Raw genomic sequence first — 27,711 nt, forward strand, 5'->3', positions numbered from 1 at the left:
ACTTTTTCTCTCATAAGAGGTAGCAAAATAATGACCAAATTGGGCAATTAAAGAGAGTAAATGACATGCTTTGTTAAACAGAGCTCCATCTCCTTTTAGTTCATTTGGTTCCAGAATAAGCCCCCATCCTCTGGGGGTGGTCTGTTTGTATTGTATCCAGACCAGAAGGGACGGGGAAATCTCAGAGCTGAAGGTGAGTGCTAGACAGAACTGCGAGAGAAAAAGAAGGCAGTGTTACTGACAGCGCCCCCTCTTGTTGTAGGGTAGTATTGCTTACCTCAGCAGAGCCATTACAATGCATGACACAATTATAAAGTAACATCACTTTAAAAAGACCCCTTGTATTTTGGAGGGCAATAAAGAAGAATTAATAGTAAAAGACCAGACCCTAAAAAGGGCAACGTCCACTAAATGGCTATTATTTTGATGTTCTGTTCAAATCTAATAAATGCAGCCAGAGTCACTGAAATGCAAGCAGACCAAATGGAGTTTCCCCATTTAGAGATGCAAACCCATCTGTTTTTGTAATATTTCAGATAAGCCAAATATCCAAAGATTGTGGGGTGTAATAAATTCAGGCAGTCCTAGTGCTTTACTTGATGGACCTTGTGTTCAGTAAGGCCAGGCTTGCTGCACACAATTAACCAACCAGAGCTTATTTCAAAAGAGTGTGCACTGGACAAATCTGTATGATTTGTGATCTGAACCCTGCGCTGGAGTTTTTACGAGTATTTCAGGCTGACATTTGCTCTTACTGGAGTGTTTAACATAGAAGAGTTCATCATCAGAGCACCTCACCATAGTGTAAATGCAACCCTTAGCTGAGAAACAGCAAGGCAGAAGAAAATACAGAGCATGAGGTCAGTAAGGAACAGCAGTTCTTCAAACAAGGATGGCAGGCGTGTGTATGTAGCAAGTAATGTGGGGTGAGGTGGCAGTAGTGCTGCGAGTCTCCAGAGAAAATACTGTATGTGGGTAAGTAATAGACTGTATGATGCATGGAAAATGAATTCTCAGAGAACGTCAGGTTTCATTATGAACCTGGGTGTAATACACAAGTGATGGTCTTAGTGCTGTAACTCTCCACGGGAAAGCGAATGTCAGCGGGATAACAATCCACTCAAATGTCCAGAAATATAGCATGAGACGCACAGAATGCAGTCAGAAGAGTCGGCACGGCTGTCACATAACCGAAAGAATCCACAGCAGGTGTTAGTGCAGCAGGTCTGGAGATTTTAGTTAAATCAGAAATCCAACGAAAATTCAAATACGAGATAAAAAAAGTATTAAGTTAAATAAAAGTTAAAAATAGATAGATAGATTAGATAGATAGTTAGATTAATAATGTTGATTAGTAATCAACATAGACCTCATGTTTTTTATTTAATACATGGGTTGCCCATTTGGTCTGGTATGTACCCGATCCCTCTCCCTCATGATGGCCTTTTCCTCTTTGTCTAAAGCTGTCTGTGTTTCCCTGGGCGTCACTCATTCAACTCAGAGTGTTGTGGTTGCTACCGCATTGGCCTGGTCTAGCCTAGCTATATTTGATCTTTGGTTTCTCGATGTGCAAGACAACTTACTGTTATTTTCAATCATCTGTTGCCCGCCATATGAAGTTATCAGTCATTAGCAATACAGTTATGCACTTTGATCATGTGGCCTAAGCGCGGGTGCAAGAAAGTCGCTAAATCTCTGTTGTTGCCAGTGTATAAAGTCAAACAGCAGAATAAGTTAAAAAGATCAATGTTCTTGTTTTTAGTTTCCTTATTTGGTATTTTATTATAATTTTTTTACTCTTCTTCTACATGTTTTGCTATTTTTTAATTTTTTCTTCATAACCCTAGAACACAAATACACAGACACTTCTTCTTTTATCAGTGTTGATAAGCTGATTTCTGTCCTTCTGGCAGTGCATGATCTATTGGAATGTATGTTGAATCACATGTAGTAATAAAATGCTTTGCATTTTTTATTCCAACAGATGGTGCATCACAAACATTAGCACTGTTTTCATGAATCCGATGCAAAATGGCATATAACAGAGACATTGCAACTGACTGGACACACAGATATACAGACACACACAGACACTTGTCCTTTTATTAAGGTGGATTAGATGAGCTGGGCTGTCTGTATATCTAAGAACAGCAGATACACATAAAAGGCACTATACAATAAATAGATAGATAGATAGATAGATAGATAGATAGATAGATAGATAGATAGATAGATAGATAGATAGATAGATAGATAGATAGATAGATAGATAGATAGATAGATAGATAGATATGAAAGGCACTATATGATAGATAGATAGATAGATAGATAGATAGATAGATAGATAGATAGATAGATAGATAGATAGATAGATAGATAGATAGATAGATAGATAGATAGATAGATAGATAGATAGATAGATAGATAGATAGATAGATAGATAGATAGATAGATAGATAGATAGATAGATAGATAGGTGTAAGGCAGGAACCCACCATGGAGAAGATGCCATCACAGGGCCAACTCACATATGCCCCTTAACAGTTCACAATCATCATTTAAGAAGACAGGTTCACATCTTTGACATGAGTCCCCAAATTCAAAACAAAAGAAAACAAAAATATGACAGCCCTGGTTCTTCATCCACAGTGGATTCCATTTTGTGTTCTGGTTCCCCTTGACCCTGAATTGGAGTAAGTGGGTATAATAGTGCTGTATTATGTTGTGTTACAGTTGTAACAAATGACAAAGAGATCATTGTATAACTGTGGACAGAAACAACAAACTCAAATTCACAGTAATCGTGAGAACGCCTTTTCAGACACAAGTCCAAGATGGTGGATCTTCCAGCTGGATGGACATTGTAAGTGACATCAGCGGTGGTATTGCCATCAACCTTCCGGTCTTTAGAGAGAGAAAGAGAAAAGGCATTAGCACACAGTGCCAACCCCTGGAGCGGCAGAGAATTACCATCACTAGAACCCTTAAGTTGTCCCCTATGCTCGTGTGTGACACAGTCGATATCGCCAAGCATGTAATGACAGATTAAAAGGTGTTACTTGGGTGGTACTCAATGCCATTTTTTTTTTCTGTTTTTTTCTTTCAGCCAGAAGGAGAGTTGACATTGGCCAAGTCTGGAATACACAGCAGAGACCTGCTAATAAAGGTTTGTTTATTTTCTAGATGTTTCCAATTATTTTCTGTATTAAACAATTGCCACCCACTTTGCAGGCAGCACCATTTTACTATTTCCATTACTAAAACTGAAGTACCCTAAAGAAACAACAATTTTTCTGGCATGTGTCTGCTATTGGCATCTTAATTTAACATATTAGCAGCATGGTGTTGAAGGTGCAGCGGTACCACCTCACAGTTCTGGGACAGTGTACTGGAGGGGTCTCTGCTTTTCATCAGTGGTGTCTCCATACCGCAAAAATTGCTCTTTAGGAAACAAATAGGTAAAATTCACCATACGACGCATTAAAATTCATTTCAGATCTACTCATCCTACTTCAGCCAGCCATCTGCATGATTCTACTTGGAGCTGTGAAAGTGACAGCTTTGAAGTTCTCCGAGAAATGAAATTGCAGAGTTTCACGTTGCATTACTGCTGGGAGATTAAGCTTTTGTTCCTGCTGACAAGGAGCTTGTTAGCCATGAATCCTGATGAGGTGCCTTTATTTTAATACGCTTCCTTTGTTCCCATCTCCGATCAATACAAACCTTTGGTACCAACTGCTGACCATGGATAGAGATGTGCTCGCTCATTATCAATATGGGGTTGTCTAAGAATATGTGCAAGCAAGCTGTGGAGCAATGCAGCTCAAAACTCCTTAAGTTACATAAAAAATGTGATTTGGGTTAGAACTTCTTTTAGCCCATTCATTGGCATGGAAAGCTTTGACGTGAATGAAAATTTAGGTCATGAGTACCATGGACAGGATATCCTCTCCATGTGTAGCATAACAGCTGGGGCCACAAGAAGGTGTGCTTTTCTCCATTCATCCATTCATTGAATTTATTCTTATATAGCGCCCTTCACTGTGTGGCGTAGTGGTTAAGGCTTTGAACTTCAAACCCTGAGGTTGTGGGTTCAAATCCTGCTACTAATACTCTGTGACCCTGAGGAAGTCACTTGACCTGCAGAAAAGTACTCAACTGTATCATAAATACTGTAAGTCGCCTTAGATAAAGGCGTCGGCCAAATAAGTAAATATAAATGAGCAGAGGACAAGAGTGCTTGTGGAAGTATTCAAGCTAAATTGCGTTTCTCCACTTCCATTGACGTTGAGTGACAATATCAGGTCTGTTTTAAATGACATCTGTCCACTTGACAATAATGGTGGGCATGGGCGGAGTTTGACATTTAAATTAGGGGTGGGCCAAATGACCCATAAAAATTTTTTTTAAGTCACAGTCATAACCATACTGCTGCATATTTATTTAATAATCCTAAATAAAATATTATAAGTTGTTTGTAATGTAAAACCACAATATCAATTAAACCTTACATCAATTTGTGTAAAACCGTTTTACATTTTTCAAACAACTTTTTCAAGGTTTTGAAGACCAACAATCCATTGGTTATGTTTATTTTTTGAATTGCAAAGTGCTTTTTTGTTGGAAATTAATCATGCTCTCCCACGGCATTGTATTGCTTTTTCCTGATGGTTTCTGTTCAGTTACCCGGCAAGACGATCATGATTCCGCAATATGTGATGTCATCAACGTGACATCTGTACATTTCCCATAATTGTTTCAGATTCATTCATTTATTTATATTCCACCACTTATCCAAATATTTGGGATCCAAAACCAGGTAGTGTCAGCAAGTCTTTGCAGTGAGGCCCATACGTCCTTTTCCCCAGCCACATTTGCCAACTCATACTGTGGCATCCCAAGATGTTCCCAGGCCATCTTGAGATATTAATCCTCCTGGTGTGACTCGGGTCTTCCTTGGTGTCTACCCCCACCTGGTCGTGCCTGTAAAACCACAGAACCACTGAACCACCTCAATTGGCTCCTCTAGATGCGGAGGTTCAGCGGCTCTACTCTGAGCCTCTCCCAGATACCTGCATTTCTCACCTAATCTCAATGGAGAGTACTGCTACCCAAAATCTCGTTCTTTCCGTCATTACCCAAAGCTCATGGCCGAGGGTAAGGGTAGGGATGGAGATCGGCTGGTAAATCAAGAGCTTTGCCTTCTGAGTCAGCTCCCTCTTGACCACTATGGACCACTATGGATTGGTATAATGACCGCATAACTGCACTGTGCCTGTCTGTCTCACCATTCCTTTTTTCCCCAACTCGTGAACAAAACCCCAAGGTACTTAAAACTCCACCACTTGAGACAGTAACTCACTTCCATCTTGAAGAGGACATTCCACCTTTTTCCTACTGAGGACCATGGCCTCAGATTTGGAGGTGTTGATGCTTATCCCTGCTGTTTCTCACTCGGTCACAGATTCCACTTAAAAAAAAAATAGTGATTATTATTAATATATTTCGATTAAAGATTCTTCTTCTGTTCTTTAACATCTGGCTATGATTACATGTCTACTTTTGGCTATAAAAATGGAGCACTGCATCGTGATTTTGATCTTTGATTCACATCTTGAACTTTATTCATTTTACATTTTTACTGGTTTCAAACTTTAGTTTGTTATTTTGACATTGCAACTGTTGGGGTTCAAATTCTATTTTTGATGTCTTTCTTATTTAAATGTGATTTCTTTGAGTATGTTAATATTTCTTTTGTTTATATTTTGCATTATTCTTTGATTTTTATGTGTCCACATTTACGCCTTTGCTATGTGGTTTGTATTTTGTGGTTGATTGTAACCCATAGTCCTTTGCAGTTCATTCAAATGTGTTTAGGAGTGGTGAGTTGTTGCATTTGGGATTATTTCTGGATTTTAGACCCCTTTGCTCTGTATTTCAACTGTTATATTGGATTTGTGATTTGGACTTGTTCGCTGTGGATTGCTTTTGCCTTTTCAGGCAATTCCTTTTTTTGCATTTTGTGCTCCATAGAGCTTCTTGTTGTTACAGAGAATTTTTGTGAAGAATAAATCTTTTTATTTATTAAGATTCTGTGTTTGCCCTTGACACTAGACAGGTGTGACAGTTTTTCCCTCTAGTGGGCATTTTGGAAGTTTTTTGGGACTTTCAAGTTCACAACAGCAATTTCTCCTGATTCCTTTTTTCATTTGAAACTACTACTACACAGTGCAAGGAGAACAAATCCATGTTGGGGTGCAACTGTGAGAAATCTCAAGAAACAAATGATTACTCTGATTTCTCTGGTCTAGACAAATGTGTCCAATATCAGGATGCAGTTCTCAGGAATCTGAAGTGTAGGCGATCATCTTCTGTATTTGAACACTGGTTGTCCCCACAGATACACCTCATCTGATAACCACCAACGAGGTGTGCATAAATGACCCTGGAAAACCAAGGGAAGACAGCCTGTAATTACCGCTAGTAGGGAGAAACAATCCTCAGTACCTGATCGATCTCTCTGTAAGGTTTAGAGAAATCGACATCTTTTATCCTCTCAGTGTTGCATAAGTCTGTCACTTACATTTTATCAGTCCTGTACAGATGTGTGCTATTTTCTTGAGCAGGCCTTTCCTTGACATTTCCAGCCTGAAACAAAACGTTCACCTCTTTAAAATGTGAAATGGTTCTGAGTTCATTCAGGTTAAGGGTAGTCGCTGGACCACCACCACGATAATAGCTGACTTCCTGGGTGACTAATGGGAAGAGACTCCACGTAAAAAAAAAAAATCCAGATCGTCAGCGGAAAAACAGAATTTGGTTTGTTGAAAAGAATGAAAGCTTTGAGGACTGGAAGAGAAAAGTTTGGAAGGGCACAAAAAAAGTTAATTGTTAGTTTAGTAGTTATTGGTTATTATTAAAAGTGTGTTATTATCTAACAATCTAACATACCTATTAGATAGATAGATAGATAGATAGATAGATAGATAGATAGATAGATAGATAGATAGATAGATAGATAGATAGATAGATAGATAGATAGATAGATAGATAGATAGATAGATAGATAGATAGATAGATAGATAGATAGATAGATAGATAGATAGATAGATAGATACTTTATTAAAACCCCAAGGGGAAATTCACATACTCCAGCAGCAGCATACTGATAAATAAACAATATTAATTAAAGAGTGATAAAAAAGCAGTGCAAGTTAAAAAATGCAAGGTGGGGAGTGCAAGACAGGTATAATAGTCAATAACCTTGTAAAGTGTTAATGTTTACCCCCCCATTCCCCCCCCCCCTCGTGGAATTGAAGAGTCGCATAGTGTGCCGGAGGAACGATCTCCTCAGTCTGTCAGTGAAGCAGGACGGTGACAGCAGTCTGTCGCTGAAGCTGCTCCTCTGTCTGGAGATGATCCTGTTTAGTTGATGCAGTGGATTCTCCATGATTGACAGGAGTCTGCTCAGTGCCTGTTGCTCTGCCACAGATGTCAAACTGTCCAGCTCCGTGCCTACAATAGAGCCTGCCTTCCTCACCAGTTTGTCCAGGCGTGAGGTGTCCCTCTTCTTTATGCTGCCTCCCCAGCACACCACCACGTAGAAGAGGAAGCTCACCACAACTGTCTGATAGAACATCTGCAGCATCTTGTTCAGGTGTAGGTGGTTTGAGTCGCACCATTTAAGTCCTTGATTAGGTTTCTATACTCCTCCTCCTGCTCACTCTTGATGCAGCCCACGATAGCAGTGTCATCAGTGAACTTTTGCACATGGCAGGACTCTGAGTTGTATTGGATGTCCGATGTATATATGCTGAACAGGACCAGAGAAAGCACAGTCCCCCACAGCCCCGAATATGTACATAAATACTGTGATGGACGACCAGCAGTTCAACACAGCCGAAACCCCCAGGATGCTAAATGGTGACTTTCCTGCAGCTTAGTGGTGCCCTAGATTCCCACAGGGCACTATAGGAGATGAGTTCAGCTTCACAGCCCTGCTGGGTACCGTGGGTGCCGCCAGGGGACGCTGCAGGGAGACACGGGGACTTCTGTTTCCAATATAGCCCGGAAGTACTCCAAGTCATGGGGCGGAAGGACAGAAGTACTTCTGGGCTGAAGAAAATACAAGTCTCCATCTGACCCGGAAGTGCTGGTGAATCAAATGGTGGAAGGACAGAAGTGGACGCTTGGTGGTGCTGTTGCTCGCCTTTACTTCAACAGACAGATAAATACAAATCTAAATAGAGAAATAATAAACCCCCCAAAACTACCTTCAAAAGCTGAGAGTAATAAATTTGTACTGTAAATTTCTTAAAAGTTGCCAGCACCAGAATTGTGTATACATTTGTCCATTTTCTCTGCTAAGAATACATTTTACTCTGAGTCTTGTTGCCTTTTTTCCCAAGGCTTGACATTATGGAAAACGTTAAAACTGAGACATCAAAAATTCTTCAGAGCAAGAAGAAATTTCAGAGCAAAAGATTTTTTTTTATTTAATTTTATTGATATTATTTGAAGAAAATAACATTCCAAATAATCAAGTCATACTTAACAAACCAGAATTCAAATCCTACTGAAGAGAAAGAGAGGAGAGACTACAACATGAGAAAATTTATAAAATAAGCAAAGAAAGGAGAATGTCATTTTCCCCAACATGTGGTCCATTGAGGCTGGGGCTAAATTGCAATGTCCACCGATTGAATCTTGCCCAGTTTTGGTTGCAAAGAGAGCGGTCTGGACAAATTTTTCATTCTAGCTATACAAAGAAAACCAGGGGTGTGGGAATCTTAATACACAAAACTATCCCATTTGTAGTGTCAGATACAATATCTGATTCTGAAGGGCGATATATCATGGTGACTGGCAATTTATCTAATGCTAAAATGATTTTGATTAATATCTATGCACCTAATGCAGATGATAGAGCTTTCTTCCAAAATGTAATTGCATCTATCCCTAATGTGAACACTCACAAAATTATAATGGCCAGACACTTTAATTATGTTTTAAATCCATACCTGGATAGATCCTCAGATACAACGCCGATAACATCTAATACTGCAAAGGTTTGTAATGGATCATAACTTATCTGACCATTGGAGGTTCTCAAATCCTAACCTAAGAACATACTCCTTCTCACCTGTACCTCATTGTTACTTAAAAATTGTTTATTTCTTCACTGTTTACCCACTATCAAATCTTGTAAGTATGACACTATCATTATCTCTGACCATGCCCCTCTGATCATGGAGCTTAAATTACTGCATCCTACACACTCATCTTGTAGCTTTCGTCTTAAGCCCCTGTCACTAGCTGATGAGAACTATACAGAATTCATATCCAAACAAACTGATTATTATCTTGAGACAAATGCATCCTCAGAGGTCTCAGCAGGTATACTCTGGGAAACTGAACGCATTTTTTAAGAGAACAAATTATTTCATATCTTTCTCACAAAAATAAACTAGAAACCAAGAAGGCTTTTGAGTTAATCAGCCAAATTACCAGAATTGATTTAGAAATCGCCAGGGGGGTATTTTTCATACGTGGATTACTCGTTTAGCTGGATGTAATTGTTGATGATTTGGCCTGATCCTGGATCTGTCGGTTTTTCGAAACTCTTGCTGGAAGTGTTGTCATAGCAACACATCCTAATCCTCAAACCTGCTCGGAGCAGGTTTGTTCGATGTAAACAAGGATTTGCTCACACACTTAATCAGTGTCCGTGCATGGAATTCATTCAGACATGACTTCGCCGTACATGAATGAGCGACCAGTTGATATCGGTATGCAAATTATACGAAGAGAATTTCATATAGAGAGGGGTTTGCGCGATCGGCAAGATCCTTTATTACTCCCGGAGGAAGTTCTTTTCGAAAGATACCGCTTTAGCCGAGGGGGAATATTGTACCTCAAAAATTTATTAGGACCTTATATTCGAAGTCAAACTCGGCGAAGTCGGGCTCTCACAACCACACAGACAGTATGCATTGCTTTGAGGTTTTTTGCAAGCGGCACTTTTTTTATATACTGTAGGCGATGCGGAAAATCTATCTAAAAGTGCAGTTTGCCAGGCAATTCATAAAGTCTGTTTGGCTCTGAAATATTTCCTTCGGGTTTTCATTGTGTTTCCTGGACACCTGTGTGTGCAGACAAAAGAGGCGTTTCATGCCATTGCAGGTAGGTAATACACAGGTAAAAATACCCACAGTTCCATAAAGAATCTCACAATCAGCCTAACATTCTCATTACCCAGGGTTTCCAAATGTGATTGGGGCACATGGGACCGATCAGAGTGGAGTTTGATTTGGAAAAAGTACCTCTCCTCCTGATGAATAATCAGACACAGTGTCTTCATCAAATATTTCACCTTTGTCAATATCTTGTTGTTCAGACACAGGTTCAAGGGATATGACATTCCCTGCAACTGACCCAACAAAAAAGAGGGCTATATGGAACATACCTATGGCACACAGTGAGAACAAATATATGCAATGACCATCCTTTACCTGAAAAGAAGTGACCACTGCATCCTGCCACTAGTTCTGAGGAGGAGCTTCCCCCTGGAATACCCTCAGAAACAGGGCGATGGGCATTTTGCTGGAGAGCCAACTCTTCTGCAGGGGTTAGGTCTGGACCACATGGACCTCTACCTGTTTTTTTGCTTGTCTGCCTTCTTATTAGCTTTAAAATTAATATTCTTTACATTATATATGATTCTTTATGTCAACAATTCTTTAAATAGTTATATACCAATATTTACCAGTTTGAAGTATAGTCTTGTACTTGAATTATGACATATTAAATAATAAATAATCTGACACATAAGAAATGAAACGTTGCTTTCAGTAAGTACAATGCACATGCATTTAATTTGTGGGACACTTTTTGCCAGCCGTCTTTTCTGGTTTGGGCTGCTTTTGCAGAGTTACCCCTTGTGCATATTAAATCTTGAAATTCTTCATGTCCTTCGAATGAAAGGTCTTGCTCCGCTTGTGTGAAAAAAAAATGCGCCCGTTCTTTCGTCATTTTGTTACGGCCTATCAGAGACTCGCTAATCATGTTTTCTAGACTCAATATATATGGGTTTTTCCATCAGCGCAGGCACGCGCATTCATCTCGGATGATTAGATCCAGCTAAACTAATCTACTACACGGCTGCATTTGAAAAACCGACTTATCCCGGATGAGTTTCACCGGCATTAACTCATCCAAGATGAGGCATCTGACCTCGGATGATTTAAGCGATGTATGGAAAATACCCCCCAGGTCTCCAAATGAGGCACTCCATTGGAAAAGACAGGATTTGTAATCACAATTTAACCTCTTGACTACTAAAGATTCTTATCCTGGATACATTTTAAACAAGATAAATGTGTTCAATAAAAGATTTTAAGTTGGGTGATTGAATGCTTTGCACATATGGATCTAGAGTGTGTTCTATGTATGACTGCCTTCCATTCCTTTTCAGTGAAGTTAAGTGAAAGAGCCTTTCCCTAACGTACTGTAGGATCTTTGAAAGAAAGAGACTTTAAGATGTTTTTGCTTAGAGTTGAGATGCTGTTTGAGTCTTCAAGAATGATCAGAATGATCTTGAATAGGAATGGGTGGGAGGTGAGGAACATTAGCGAAGTTTCTGATTTGAAAGTAGTGGAAAATTTGTGTTGTTGGGAAGTTAAATTTGAAGTGTATTTGTTCATAAGATGTAACAATATTATCTATATACAAATCTCTAAGTGTTTTAACGCCGGATGTGTTACAAATATTAAATATTTTGTATGTTTGAGAGGGTAGAAAAAGGTGATTATCATGTGAAGGTACAACACATAACAACTTCTCAGCCTTAAAGTTCTTCCTGCATCGGTTCTGCATGTGATGAACAATTGCATTATCGGTATATTGACGATAAATTGTATTTACTGGGGCACAAAGCAGGGCATCTAAAGAAGTACAGCAAAATTGTATTTCTATTGCAGACCAGGCTTGTGTATTTTTAAATTTTGAAAACCTTTTCACTTTCTCATTGTGGATTATCAAGTGCAGATTGATCGGACAAAAATGGAAACTGCATCCATTTAAAATTAAATTCACAACATCGTAAATGGGCAGACACTGAAGGGGTCTGAATACTTTCTGAATCATTGAACTCCAAAACCCCCAAAGAGAAGGTTCAAATATTTTTACTGTAGAAAATTCAATCAAATCAATTCATGGCATCCTTCTGCTGGTTTCCTGACTACTCTCTGTTTTGGCCCCAGAACCGGACACCTCCTGGTCACATTCTTTATTTTGTCCTGCTGGGCAGATCATCTTACAAAACCATTGCACGGGTTTGGCTTCAGCACCTCGCAATCCTTAAATTGGATTAAGTGGATTTAAAGTGCAGGTGGATTTTGTGCTATGAAAAGAGTTCAGTGTCCATATCATTCTTACTAACAGACAGAGGTCTTTAGCACATTTATTAAAAAGATAATATGAAGGATTATAAAAAAAAATGAAGTGTATATAAAAATGAGGCTTCACTACTCTTAATTTGTAAAATTTGTGTTTAAACCGATTATCTCCAGTTAATCTGTCCATCCAAGTCTAAAATCCAATTAATCTTTTGCTTTGGAGCAAGATCAATGTTCATTGTAACAGAACTTATTACGGAAGAAATGATAGCAATATAAAAAAGTGTTAATGACTGTAATTTTCATATTTCAAAAAGGGAATGTTTACAGATATAAACACAGTGGAAGAAAAGAGCAAATTCCACATTTCTTTCTATTCCATTCTAAAGGCCTTTTTTTTTTTAATTTCTTAATGACATTTAATCTTCAGAGAATTCTTTTTGAAGGTGAGATTTAATTTTAAATGTAATGAACAGTTTCCTTTTTGGGCTGCAAATTCTAGAGGGGCCTTAGCAGAATTTCCTCTATATGTGATTTCTCTAACCCGAACATTATTAATACTACCTGTCCATCTTTTGCTAATGACTAGCAAAACATACAAGTTCCTGTACCTTTTATTTCACAAACAAAAACAATTGAACACTGGTTCTGATCTGTCATGACCAGCATCAGCTCGTTGTGATACCCACTGATATCGTCGTCATCTGATAAAACACAGCCATGGAGATTTAAATGCATAAGTAAAGTAAGTTTTACAGCCACCCACTGCTCATGAAAAGATGGTACAGGGAGATTCACTCGAAAGAGGCCCCGAATATTTTGCTGTAACTCCCGTTAGGATGAAGCAATCTGAACCATAAAAATATGCTATATACCTTGATGTATGTGTAATCGATTGCATTACATGCAATGCTGGAAGTGGTTTCCATTTTCTGCCAGACACATTTTGATGCAGTGCTCCATGTTCCTGAACATATCGGCAAGCATCTCAGGGGGAATAGCAGCAACTTCATGTTGGATGTTGGATGTTACCACACTACTTGGTCACTTATTCCATGTGCCTGTGGTTCTAACATCCTAATGTTTGTGTAAAATTTACCCTTAACAAATTTCCAACTGTGTCCCTGTGTTCTTCAAATCTTCTGCAGGCTTGTTCTGATAGAATTTTCCTTTGATCATACCCCAAAGGAAGAAGTCTGATGGTGTCAGATCTGGCGACTGTGGTGGCCAAAGCCCCTTTGAAATTACCCTGTTGCTGAAGAAGGACTCAATTTCTGCCATGCTCCTTGCCAATGTGTGACACGTTGCTCCATCTTGCTGGAAGTAACCTTCTGTTAACTCACGATCATTCAGTTGATTCTGACATGATTCTGAAATGAATTGGTGAGCCAATAGGTTTGCACCATGAAGACACGGTGCTCAATACTGTACACCACCATCTTGATGAGAAGTCAAGTGATTGAGTGAAAGGGTACGGGCGGTAGCCACCCAAAAGTTTCAAATGGAGGTTAAACATTGCGACGGCTGTCCGGCACCTACCTTATTGCTCAGACACAAGGGCATCATAGATTGTTCGAAGCTCCGTATACTGAGGAGCACATTGCACGTTGTATTGTTCAAATTGCTTCGACCTAGCGAGAGTTATTACAGAATATTCGGGGCGTCTTTCGAGGTAAACTCCCTGTATATTGGCTACGCATTTCCGAAATTGAAAAGGCAACTTCTCGAATTCAGAATAGAGTGGCTTTGAGGGGAAAAAGTACAAGCCACAATAGGACACAGAGAGTGCACAGACACAAAGACTTAAACTGCACACTGCCTGTCTCCTCGAAGTCTGGCCAGGTGTTTGATGCTCTCTGCAAGGCCAACAAATAATTGAAAATAAAACAATTTTCTATATGCAGACTTGTTCTTTCTGAACCAGAACGGTGCACTTACTTGAAACAGGAGCATCAGACTGCTGGCTTCTTTTCCAGGAGGCTTTCTTGGTGGCATGAAATTAGAACATTAGAACAACCTGTTTGTGAACAGTCTTTTCAGCCCAAAAAAGCTTGCTTGTCCTATTCACTTAATTCTTCTAAAATAACTTCAAGTCAAATTTTGAAGTTCCCTGAAATCCTATTGCCTACCGCCCTACTTGGTCACTTATTCCATGTGCCTGTGGTTCTAACGTCCTAATGTTTGTGCAAAATTTACCCTTAACAAGTTTCCAACTGTGTCCCTGTGTTCTTGATGAACTTATTTTAAAGTCATAGTCTCGATCCACTGGACCAATTCCCTGCATAATTTTAACACTAGAATCCCTGAAGCCTACGAAAAAAGTCATAATCCAAGGCCACCTTAAATTCCTTCGCACCTCCTCATCAGCGTCTTTGTTTTGGAAATGTGTCATTCAGCGCAAGCAGCTGAAGTTCTCTCAGCTCAAGTCTGTTTATCTGCATGTGAAGTGCCTGGAGTTATATAGGGTAACTATCCATCCATCCATTATCCAACCTGCTATATCCTAACACAGAGTCACGGGGGTCTGCTGGAGCCAATCCCAGCCAACACAGGGCGCAAGGCAGGAAACAAACCCCGGGTAAGGCACCAGCCCACCGCAGGGCTCACACACACACACCAAGCACGCACTAGGAACAATTTAGGAACGCCAATACCCCTAACCTGCATGTCTTTGGACTGTGGGAGGAAACTGGAGCACCCGTAGGAAACCCACGCAGACACGGGGACAACATGCAAACTCCACGCAGGGAGGATCTGGGAAGCGAACCCAGGTCTCCCAACTGCGAGGCAGCAGCGCTACCCACTGCGCCACCGTGCCGCCCACTTGCATTTTTACCATTTTAAATTCATTGACCAACCATTAGCAGGAATTGTAATCTAGCCCTTTGGTGAAGCGCGAGCAATCAGGGTATCCCTTGGTGAAATGAGCTCAGTTAGAAACTGGAAAACATATTGAGCAACGTTGCCGACGCTTAGAAGACCCACCACGACACTTTTGCCAACAAATGACAACTACCTGTGACCCACAAGTGGCGTCTTGGGTCGAGGCCCAGTGGTTGAGAATCACAGGCTTACACTGTGATACAATTGCAAACCAATGATGGCAACCTGAAGCCAACTGGCAGCATGATCCAGTGGTTGAGAAATGCTGCCTTAAGAACAATCTAGGTGAGAACAGGCCAATTCAGCCCAATAGGGATCTCACACACACATTCAGCAACCAAGACACAAAGATCTGTATGGGGTGCTCTTTACTGGTAGTTAAAGAATGTGTACCAGTGACCCACACCCCACCCAAAGAGCGTCGATTGCAATGACCTGAAGACTTTGTGACCAACCTAAAGCAAATCTGACCGATCATAAATGCAGATCCCAAATGGAGCCATATGTCGTCACATGACTACATCGCGTTTGGACTGTTTTGTGATTTACTGGACTTTTCACTTTATGCTGTTTTTGACTGCATTTGCTAGATTTGTGATTAAGATTTGTTTGTCTTGGATTGCTTTTTCAGACAATTCATGCTGTGCCCTTTGTACTCTTCAGAGCTTCACTGCTTAATAGAGCTTTTTTTCACCAAATGAATCTTTTTATTGTAAAAACCCCACATTGAACTTTATGTGACTAGCTGGGTTTTTAATGGTATATCCCTCTTTCATAGGAGTTCTGAGTATTTTTGTGACTTTTGCACTTGGGATCCCTCATAAATTATAACAGACTGTTGTCAATAGCGGAAGTGATGTCACTCATCCTCCAAATTGTTCTCCTCCACTCTAAAGCAAATGGAAATTGCGTTAGCAGCAGTGTCATATCCAAATCCTTCCCAACATTACTAGCTGACACCATACCCATGACAAATGGGCCAACTGTCAAAGACAAATCTGAAAGCCAGTTCAGGATGGGAAGAATGCCTGTATTGACATGTATGTGAAGTCACTCTGTACGTGGAAAGATATGACTGACTTGCAGATGGTGGTGACACTTCTTAAATACACTTGCCAATTACACAAGTGCATAATTAGTTTCCTTTCACATGTCTTTGCTAGTTACTGATAAACGGGACCCTCTGAGTCAGGATTGTGCAGCACTAGATTATTCTGGTTCTCTTATCAATACTTGTCTGAGTGGTAAAGTAGCAGCAGGACTGGGTCACAGATCAAGAGGCTTTAATTAAAATGTTTTCTATGAGTGCGAAAGGCAAAAGCTAACAATTAACAAGGACAGAAGTCATTTAGTGTATATAATCAAAGAGCGAAAATCATATTTATCAGTAAAAATTAACTTTCACAAGTTGCATCTCTGGTAGTGACGCTTTAAATTTAATATGGTCCTCCTCTGCGATGGGAGAAAATGAAGATGCAGCCTAATGTCTTGTGTTTGATGCAGTACTATTATCAAATCACGTTGTATTTTGCACCTACAATTATACACAGGTAGTGAAATGCTAAGTCGCTGAACTCCAAGACTGTTCATTAGAAAGAAGAATATAACTAAGACAATAAACAATAAATACAATTGTATCAATATCAAATCATTTCCATTTGATGGAAATGAAAATGATCAACCTACAGAGGGCTGAATTCAAAGACACCCCAAAAATCAAAGTAAACAAATGATGTGGAGGCAGGCGGGTCCATTTTGCGGAAATTTCATTGCAGCAACTCCAACTTGTACTCAGAAGTTTGTATGGCCGCCATGTGCTAGTATGCATGCCTGACAATGTCCTAATGAGACGATGGATGGTGTCCTGGGTGATCTCCTCCCAGATCTGAACCAGGGCATTACTGAGTCCCTGAACAGTCTGAGGTGCAACCTGGCGGCGTCAGATGGACTGAAACATAATGTCCCACCCAGAGGTGTTCTATTGGATTTAGGTCAGGTGAGCAGAGCGTGGGGGCCAGTCAGTGGTATCAATTCCTTCATCCTCCAGTAACTGCTTGCATACTTTCACCACATGAGGCCGGGCATTGTTGTACACCAGAAGGAACCCAGGAGCCACTGCACCAGCATAGGGTCTGACAATGGGTCCAAGGATTTCGTACCAATACCTAATTGCAGTCAAGGCGCCGTTGTCTAGTTCGTAGAGGTCTGTGCATCCCTCCATGGATATGCTTTCCCAGACCATCACTAACCCTACACCAAACCGGTCATGCTGAACAATGTTACAGGCAGCATAACGTTCTCCACGGCTTCTCCAAACCCTTTCACGTCTGTCACATGTGCTCAGGGTGAATCTCCTCTCATCTGTGAAAAGCACAGGGAGCCAGTGATGGACCTGCCAATTCCGATATTCTTTGGCAAATGCCAATTGACCTCCACGATGCCCACTAGTGGACGTTGGGCCCTCAGGCCACCCTCATGAAGTCTGTTTCTGATTGTTTGGTCAGAGACATTCACACCAGTAGCCTGCCTGCTGGAGGTCATTTTGTAGTCTCTGGCAGTGCTTATCCCGTTCCTCCTTGCCCAAAGGAGCAGATACTGGTGAGTCTTGCTGATGGGTTAAGGACATTCTACGGCCTTGTCTAGCTCTCCTGGAGTAACTGCCTGTATCCCGGAATCTCCTCCATGCCCTTGAGACTGTGTTGGCAGACACAGCAAACCTTCTGGCAATGACACGTATTGATGTGCCATCCTGGAGAAGTTGGACTACCTGTGCAACGTCTGTAGGGTCCAGGTATGGTCTCATGCTACCAGTAGCGACACTGACTGCAGACAAATGCAAAACGAGTGAAAAAGCAGTCAGAAAAGATGAGGAGGGAAAAATGTCAGTGGCCTCCACCTATTAAACCATTCCTGTTTAGGGGTCATCTCATTGCACCTCTAGTGCAATGGTCCCCAACTTTTTTGACAGCAAGGACCACTTTACTAGAAGCAAATTTTTCCATGGACCGGTGGTGGTGGTGGCTGTGGGGGGGTATGGGGGGTTGAGGATTCGGGGTGGGTTCGTAGGGCAGTTTTATACACAATGTACATTACATTTCTATTATTATGAAGTTATAATATCAAAATAGAAATTATACAACTTACCATAATGCAGAATCATTGTGACCCCAGAGCTTGTGTTCCTGCAACCAGGCAATCCCATTTGGGGATGATGGAAGACAGTGACACACAAAGTGTGTTGCTTATGTTCAGTCTACTCCGTAATCTCATTTTGGTTGCTGTCACTGCAGAAAACACTGCCTTACAAAGATAGGATGTTGGAAATGGAAGCAGACTTTTCAGTGCTTTTGTGGCAACCTCAGGATATTCCGCCTTGACTTTAACGTATGGAGATTTGAAGTTGTCTCAAACATACTTTTAAGGCCACCATCATTTGCAGCCTCAAGCAGTTGATCCTCTTCAACCACAGACAAAGTTGTTTCACCTGGCTTATTCACAAATGGTGTCACAGATCCATCCGTTTCCATTTCAGGGGTCTTTTGTGGTTGGGAATAATGTTCAAACTCTATTGAAAGCTGAGATAGGTGATCATGCACGCGCTGGGAGAAAGAAGGCCCTGGTTTGGTATCTTTAACAATCTCTGCTAACATTTGAAACATATCAAAAATTCCAATGTTCACTTGTCGGCCCCATAAATCAAGTTTGGCTTTGAATGCAGCCACTTTATCTGCCAACTTGAACAACTGGTATCTTCTGCCTCTGCCCCATGAGCTGCTGCTCCACCACTGCCTCAGATTTTCCTCCTCAGGCTCCTCCAGCCTGGATGGATACTGAGTCTGCAGAGTGGGTAAAGGTGAGGTGCCCTAGTGTCTGAATGCCTGTTCATATTGTGAGGTTTCTGAACTCTTTTGGGATCCCCCCCACCCAACGGAAACATCACGCTGAAGTGCGTCCCGAAGCGCGATTGCTTCACAGTAGAGCTGCGAGCCTGCTGTTGCCCCGGCAACAGATAAACAGTCTTAAACAAACGTGGTGATCGCACTTCAGGATGCTCTTCGGCGTGTTGTCCCGTTGACGAAGGTCCCAAGAGAGATTAGAAACCTCACATTTTCTTGAATGAGTGCCACATTAATAGGAATGTTTCTTGAACGACCATCACTGAACCACATAAAAACTGTCTTCAAATGCAGCAGTTCGGATACGTTTGCAACCCAAGATTTTTCTTCTTTTTTGCATATAACAAAGACATATGCGTTGCATTTGTCATTCCAACAGCTTGCACATCACAAACATTAACACTGTTATCGTTTTTTCGGTCTGCCGTTTCTATAGGAGGGTGACAATGAGTTAAATTCCAATGGATGTTTTTCAAATGTTGACAAGCAATAAGCAAAAGGTATCACTGAAAACCACAGAAAACAAAAACAGCAAAAAAAATAAAAACAGTACGAGGAAAGTTCAAAGAAAGAAATTGTTTTTACAATGTTTCTGTTTGGGGGTCGTTGTGCAAATGTGCAGAACTGAGCTGAGACCACAGATCTAACTGCTCTGTGGATGATTCATTCAAGCATTTCCAGGTCACTTCGTTGTAATGAAAGTATCTGCTGAATGTACTTCGTAGTAACGAGATTTCTATAGACTCGTGTCATATGGGGAAACTGTCAGAATACTTTGTTGTAATACTTTCTCATCTCGGTCTCTCTGAGCCGCTGCAAAGCTCCGCCCGCCAAGCGTTCTGAAAAGCCTGAGTGAGTCTCCATTGCCAGCAGAACTCTCGCGGCCCGGCTGTCAGACGGCTGCGGCCCGGTAGTGGGCCGCGGACTGGGGGTTGGGGACCCTTGCTCTAGTGCATCAAAGCAGCTGAAACTGATGAACAAGCCCCTCTGCTACTTAACTGACCAGATCAATAGCCCAGAAGTTTCATTGACTTGATGGTATACTCGGATTAAAAAGTGTTCCTTTCATTTTTTTTGCAGGTGGGTGGGGGGGGGGGGGGGGAGGATTACAACGGTGGGGCAAAAGAAGGGAAGGAAAGGTGAGAGGAGGTGCTAACTTTTTTAGCATTAATGTAGATGTCCAGGAAGTTATAGAGCCCACACCCAGTGATGTATTCATCTGAACACACCACTCCCTACAGAGCCTTGCTGTTTTCCAGACTGGGTGCCAATACTTCCTGTTAGGATGTTTTCATCAGTAATTGGGATTGCAGACTGAAATCCATCTGAAGTGGTATAAACATTGTTGTGTCTTCTTCGCCAAGGTGTGAATGTGCTTGGAGTAAGTCGGGTCTTCTGTGATGTGGACACGGAGGTATCTGAAATTGTCCACCCTCTCCAATATCTGAGCATTGGTATTACTGAGTGGGTAGTAGTGCCTCTGCTGTTTTCTCCCACAGTCTCCCACAATCAGCCCCTTTGTCTTGCTGACATTCAGGAGTAGACTCTTGTCCTGATACCAGTGTGACAGACACTTCATCCCTGAGAGCTCCTCATTGTTGTTAGAGATCAGGCCTACCACGGCTGTGTCACCAGCAAATTTGACATTGATGTTAGAGTCATGTGCAGCCATGTTCTTTATTTATACACTGTATGAATTGATGGAGTTTATCAGAGGACTCAGCACTCAGCCCTGTGGAGCCCCTATGTTGAGGGTGTGGGATAATGAAGTGTGGCCACCTACACCTGGGATCTGCTTTTAAGAAGTTAAAAACCCAGCTGGATGATGTTCAGATGCAGGTCTCTGAGCTCGGTGACAAGCTTCTCCACAAGCAGCATTCACTCTCCTGCTCTCCAGGTGGGCTAGGACTGTGTGCAGGATCAAGGTGATGGCACCATCCATTGATCTTCTGGAAATGTCAACTGTAATGGATCGAGTTCTTTTGGGCAATGAAAAGTATATCAATATTATATTTATTTATTTTCAAAATTACTGTGACTTACCTTTAAAAGACCAAAGGAAAATGGGCAACACTCGGCACAAAGACAACGTCACAGACTGCAAGCACTCATATTTTTCTAGACAAGTAATTACTTTGAGCATATGGTAGAAAATTAGAAAAAAATTGCTTAACCAAACAAAGTTGAGGGTCATTCTTAACATTCTAATAATACGTGGTATTGCAGAGGGAAGCTTATTATTTATTTTCCACAACATCTGCTGGGGCTGTGCCCCAATGGACCTTTAATACTGAAATGACATTGGTAATAAATTTTAATTTCACAAATACAGTAAAAAATCTAAACGGTACGTGCTCTTATTTGAATATTGTGCAACTCAAAAGAGTTTTTTTTTTTCAAATAAGTCTAATATATTTTAGCAAAAGGCATACTGGGTAGTGATGGTAGGACACCGCTCTGGACCCAGGGTAGAGTTTGCTTTAATTGTTTTATTTTTAAACCCTAATTTCCTTCTATAATCCTAGGTTAGGTGGACTGGCAATTTAAAATTCACTATACAGTCAAAATTTTGTGGACACCTTCTGTATATGAGCCTGTTGGACATCCCATTCCCAAACCATGGGCATTTATATGGATTGCTCTACCCCTTTGCAGCTGTAATAGTCTCCACTCTTCTGGCGAGGCTTTCCATAAAATGTTGGAAATTGTGAGCCCATTCATCCAAAATAGCATTTGTGAGGTTAGGTACTGATGTTGTATGACAAGACCAGGCTCATACTTACTTCGTCCTAAAGGTGTTCAGTAGGATTAAAGTCAGAGCTCAGTTCAGGCCGCTTGAGTTCCTTCGTCTTCATGGGCCTACTTTTTCCACACGGTGCAGTCATGCTACAACAGGAAGGGCCTTCCTCAGTCCTTTGCCACAACGTTGGAAGCGCACAATTGTCTAAGATGTTTATGTATTGTGACTGGTGGCCGGGTCCCATGCCCGGCCGGGATGCCCCTTCAACACTGGATCCAGGGGATCAGCCATGGGATGCACTCTATGTCCCCCGGAACGTGTGGTGGCAGTCCTCCTGTGTTACTTCGGGGCCACAGGTGTTGGACTTCAGGACTCAGACCTGTTGGGCTCCATGGCCACCACCCGGAGGAGCTGCACGGCTTAACGAGCCTCTGTGGGCTGGAATTCAGCCACACCCGGAAGTGCAGCCTAATTAGGCCAATTACCACCTGGAGCACTTCTGGTAGGGCTACAAAAGGAGCCTGCAGCCACTACTCAAGGGCCAGAATCGGGAGGAAGAGGACGAGGTTGCCTGAGATGAGTGGTGGTTCCAGAAGAAGGGTTGGTTGTTTTGATTAAGTGTTTGGGACTGTGTCAAGCCTGTGGTGTTCACAGGGAAGACGTGCCCCACAGGTGAAGAAAAATAAAAGTCTTGTGGGTTTGACACGTGCCTCAGTGTGAATCTGTGCCGGGTTGGGCGCCTATATAGTGCCTTATTTCACAGTATGCAGTAGAATTAACAGTACCCTCTACTAGAAAAAAGGTGCCTAGCCCAAACCCTGAATAACAACCATTGGCCAATATCCCTCCTTCACTAAACTTTACAGAAGCTAGCATCCACCAAAGCTGGTTTTATTCATCAGACTGCTGGATAGTAAGGCATAATTCATCACTCCAGAGAACACGTTTCATGCTCCAGAGTTACAGATAATTTTAAAGAGGGCACACTGAGTGCTGTGCAGAGTGGAAGAAGAACCTCAGCATTTTTCCCAGTTTATTCTATGGTTTCTCAAGGGTGTGTTCTGCTCCTACTCTGCTCAATGCTTGCATGGACTGGGTGTTGGGCAGAGTCATGGGGTCCATCTGTTGGTGAAGAAAGATCCACTGATCTTGACTTTGCTGACGATGTTGTGATCTTTGTGGAGTCAATGGAAGCTCTGATCGGGGCGTTTGAGAGACTGAGTGAGGAGTCTGAATGTCTGGATAAAAACCAAAACCATCAGCAGTGTGTCTGTCTGCGGAGAGAGTGTCGATCTTGTCGAGAGGTTTACTTACCTTGACAGTGACATTCTAGTGACTCTTCCTATGAAGTCAATAGACAGATTGGGAGAGCATGGGAGGATCATGAGATCGCTGGAAAGGGTTGTGTGGAACTCCCAATATCTCTGCAAAAGGATGAAGGTCCAGGTCTTCAGTCCTGGTGCTTCCTGTCTTGCTATATGTTTTGAGAGACATGGACGCTATCAAGTGACCTGAGACGAAGACTGGACTCCTTCGGTACTGTGTCTCTTTGGAGAATCCTTGGGTACTGCTGGTTTGACTTTGTGTCGAGTGACTGGTTGCTCAGAGAGTCCTGAATGAGGCATATTACCTGCATTGTGAGGGAAAGTCAGTTACGGCACTACAGCCATGTGGCGATTTTCCCCAAGGGTGATTCGGCTCACTGGATACTCATTGTTGACGACCCAAGCAGCAGGACCAGGCCAAGGGGATGCCCACATAACACCTGGTTGTGGCAGATAGAGGGTCATTTCCGGAGGGTGGGACTGGACTGCATGTTTGTCTGGGGGGTTGCCAACCAGGATCCAGAGCTGTTATGTTGTGTGGTGGGTGCGGCAATGTGCTGTACCAGTGCATGCTCCCCAACCTGACCTGACTTCACTGGTAGCTTGGGTTTTTCTACCATACAAGACATGCAAATTTTTATAAACCAATAAATGGATTTTCTCCTATAAGTTATGATTTTCAAACACCATACTTGGTACAATTTCTCAAATAATGTGCTGTCACAGCAACTGTGTTAAACTTCTCTCTTTTCGGACAGTTGGCTACTTAGGGTGTACTCAAAGTTTGTCAGCATGTAACCCCCCAATGTCTAGTTTGTTTGACTAGTGTGATCGTTCCGTGCTGGGCCAACCATACCATGCCCTGGCCCTCTTGGAAGAGGTGGGCCTGGGAACAGTTTAGTAGGATTCAGGAACAGTGTGACTGCTAAACCTACCAGAGGGCAAAACACACACGTGATGTCAATGATGTGAGAAGTCTTATTACTTTGTAGATAGTGCAATTCTCATTTCATTTGATATCATTTGGGTTAAAAACAGGTTTTTATTCTCTACGTACAAATGAATGTGAATTGTAGTCATCAAGAAAAACGACAGATTCCTTCCTTAACATCATTTGTCTCTGTAAAAATCTTGTACTTGCAGCACAATTAACAGCAAAATACTGATAGATAGATAGATAGATAGATAGATAGATAGATAGATAGATAGATAGATAGATAGATAGATAGATAGATAGATAGATAGATAGATAGATAGATAGATAGATAGATAGATAGATAGATAGATAGATAGATAGATAGATACTTTATTAATCCCAATGGGAAATTCACATTCTTCAGCAGCAGCATACTGATACAATAAATAATATTAAATTAAAGAATGATAATAATACAGGTGAAAAAAAACAGACAATAACTATGTATAATGTTAAATATTAACGTTTACCCCCCCTGGTGGAATTAAAGAGTCGCATAGTTTGGGGGAGGAACGATCTCCTCAATCTGTCTGTGGAGCAGGACAGTGACAGCAGTCTGTCGCTGAAGCTGCTCTTCTGTCTGGAGATGACATTATTTAGTGGATGCAGTGGATTCTCCATAATTGATAGGAGCCTGCTGAGCGCCCTTCGCTCTGCCACAGATGTTAAACTGTCCAGCTCAATGCCAACAATAGAGCCTGCCTTCCTCACCAGTTTGTCCAGACGTGAGGCGTCTTTCCTCTTAATGCTGCCTCCCCAGCACACCACTGCGTAGAAGAGGGCGCTCGCCACAACTGTTTGATAGAACATCTGCAGCATCTTATTGCAGATGTTGAAGGAAGCCAGCCTTCTAAGGAAGTATAACCGGCTTTGTCCTTTCTTGCACAGCGCATCAGTATTGGCAGTCCAGTCTAATTTATCATCCAGCTGCACTCCCAGATATTTATAGGTCTGCACCATCTGCACACAGTCACCTTTGATGATCACTGGGTCTATGAGGGGTCTGGGCCTCCTAAAATCCACCACCAGCTCCTTGGTTTTGCTGGTGTTCAGGTGTAGGTGGTTTGAGTCGGACCATTTAACAAAGTCATTGATTAGGTCCCTATACTCCTCCTCCAGCCCATTCCTGATACAGCCCACGATAGCAGTGTCATCAGCGAACTTTTGCACATGGCAGGACTCCGAGTTGTATTGGAAGTCCGATGTATATAGGCTGAACAGGACCGGAGAAAGTACAGTCCCTTGTGGCGCTCCTGTGTTGCTGACCACAATGTCAGACGTGCAGTTCCCAAGACGCACATACTGAGGTCTGTCTTTAAGATAGTCCACGATCCATGCCACTAGGTATGAATCTAATCCCATCTCTGTCAGCTTGTCCCTAAGGAGCAGAGGTTGGATTGTGTTGAAGGCGCTAGAGAAGTCTAGAAACATAATTCTTACAGCACCACTGCCTCTGTCCAAGTGAGAGAGGGATCGGTGTAGCATATAGATGATGGCATCTTCCGCTCCCACCTTCTCCTGATATGCAAACTGCAGAGGGTCAAGGGCGTGTTGAACCTGTGGCCTAAGGTGGTGAAGCAGCAGCCTCTCCATGGTCTTCATCACATGTGATGTCAGAGCAACAGGCCGAAAGTCATTCAGCTCACTAGGACGTGATACCTTTGGGACTGGGGTGATACAAGATGTTTTCCAAAGCCTCGGGACTCTCCCCTGTTCCAGGCTCAGGTTGAAGATGCGCTGTAGAGGACCCCCCAGCTCCGATGCACAGACCTTCAGCAGTCGTGGCGATACTCCATCTGGACCCGCTGCTTTGCTGGCACGAAGTCTCCTTAGCTCTCTGCTCACTTGCGCTGTTGTTATTATGGGTGGGGATGTTTTTCCTATGCTGGTATCAGCAGAAGGATGTGTGGAGGGTGCAGTACTCCGAGGTGAGAGTGAGAGTGGGTTAGGGTGGTCAAACCTGTTAAAAAAGTTGTTCATTTGGTTTGCTCTCTTCACGTCTCTCTCAATGGTGGTACCCCGCTTCGAGCTGCAGCCAGTGATGATCTTCATCCCATCCCACACTTCCTTCATGCTGTTATTCTGCAACTTCTGCTCCAGCTTTCTCCTGTACTGCTCCTTCGCCGCCCTGAGTTGGACTCGGAGTTCCTTCTGCACGCGCTTGAGCTCATGCTGATCACCGTCTTTAAAAGCCCTTTTCTTCTGATTCAAAAGGCCCTTGATGTCACTTGTAATCCATGGCTTGTTGTTAGCATAGCAGCGTACTGTTCTTACTGGAACTACAATGTCCATACAGAAGTTGATGTAATCAGTAGTGCAGTCAACAACTTCCTCAATGTTCTCATTATGAGATCCCTGCAGGATATCCCAGTCTGTAGTTCCAAAAAGTTCTCTCAGAGTATTCTCAGCCTCCGGAGTCCACTTCCTGAATGATCGTTTGGTTACAGGTAGGACTCTAACTTTTGGTTTATAGTGAGGCTGAAGCTGAACCAGGTTATGATCTCCTTTCCCAAGCGCAGGCAGCGGGGTGGCGCTGTATGCGTCTTTAACGTTTGCATACAGTAAATCAATAGTCTTATTTCCCCGGGTGTTACAGTCCACATACTGGGAGAATGCAGGCAATGTTTTGTCCAGCGTCACATGGTTAAAGTCTCCAGCGATTAGCACAAGCGCCTCAGGGTGCTGCGTTTGTAATTTAGCAACAGCGGAATGGATGATGTCACTCACTGACTCCACGTCTGCCCGAGGAGGAATGTATACAATAACAACAATGACATGTCCAAACTCTCTGGGCAAATAGTAGGGACGTAAACTTACGGCCAACAGTTCGATATCCCTGCAGCAAGTGGAGATTTTGACGTTAACATGTCCAGAGTGACACCACCGTGTATTAACATAGAGAGCGAGTCCTCCTCCTTTGTGCTTACCACAGGTACTTGCATCTCTGTCCGCTCTAACTGTGCTAAACCCGGGTAGCTCCACGTTGGCATCTGGGATGGTGTTATTTAGCCACGTTTCGCAGAAACACAACAAACTGCATTCTTTGTAGGTCCTTACATTTTTCACCAGCGCAGCCAGTTCGTCGATCTTATTTGAGATTGAGTTTACATTCCCCAGAATCACAGAAGGCACCGAAGGCTTGAAACGCCACTTTCTCGCAAGCCGCTTCTTTTTTAGCTTAGTGCCGGCTCTGCTGCCACGATACCGCCTTCTTACCTCGTCGGGTAAATATGGAACCACACCGGCACTGGCATTTGTTCTCAGCGCCCGAAGTTGAGTACTTGAATAGGCGAGTCTCGGCGTGTTAAAATCCATGCCCACGTTGTAAAAGTAAGTGTGTCCAGGGAAGGAATCCACATAAAATAAAGTGGTAGGAGTGATCAATAAATAAAAATAGAAAAATAAAAGTAGAAAAGTACACATACATATACAGTCATACACGGAGCTGCTGAAAAGGCTGCCACTCACGGCGGCGCCGGATGCATTATATGCTGCA

At 42.2% G+C, this 27,711-nt stretch overlaps 1 protein-coding gene across 3 annotated transcripts in view; it reads left to right on the forward strand.

The window, feature by feature from the left end:
• The window catches only part of lrfn1 (leucine rich repeat and fibronectin type III domain containing 1), a 633,909-nt gene that overhangs the window by 265,756 nt on the left and 340,442 nt on the right, over positions 1-27,711 (forward strand). For all 3 annotated transcript variants that reach the window (XM_028795486.2, XM_051933993.1, XM_051934002.1), the window contains one exon: positions 3,107-3,166. The gene's annotated coding sequence lies outside the window, so the exon portion shown is untranslated. The remainder of the gene's footprint in view (positions 1-3,106; positions 3,167-27,711) is intronic.

Source organism: Erpetoichthys calabaricus, chromosome 1, assembly GCF_900747795.2.
Source record: "Erpetoichthys calabaricus chromosome 1, fErpCal1.3, whole genome shotgun sequence".
Lineage (NCBI taxonomy): Eukaryota > Metazoa > Chordata > Cladistia > Polypteriformes > Polypteridae > Erpetoichthys > Erpetoichthys calabaricus.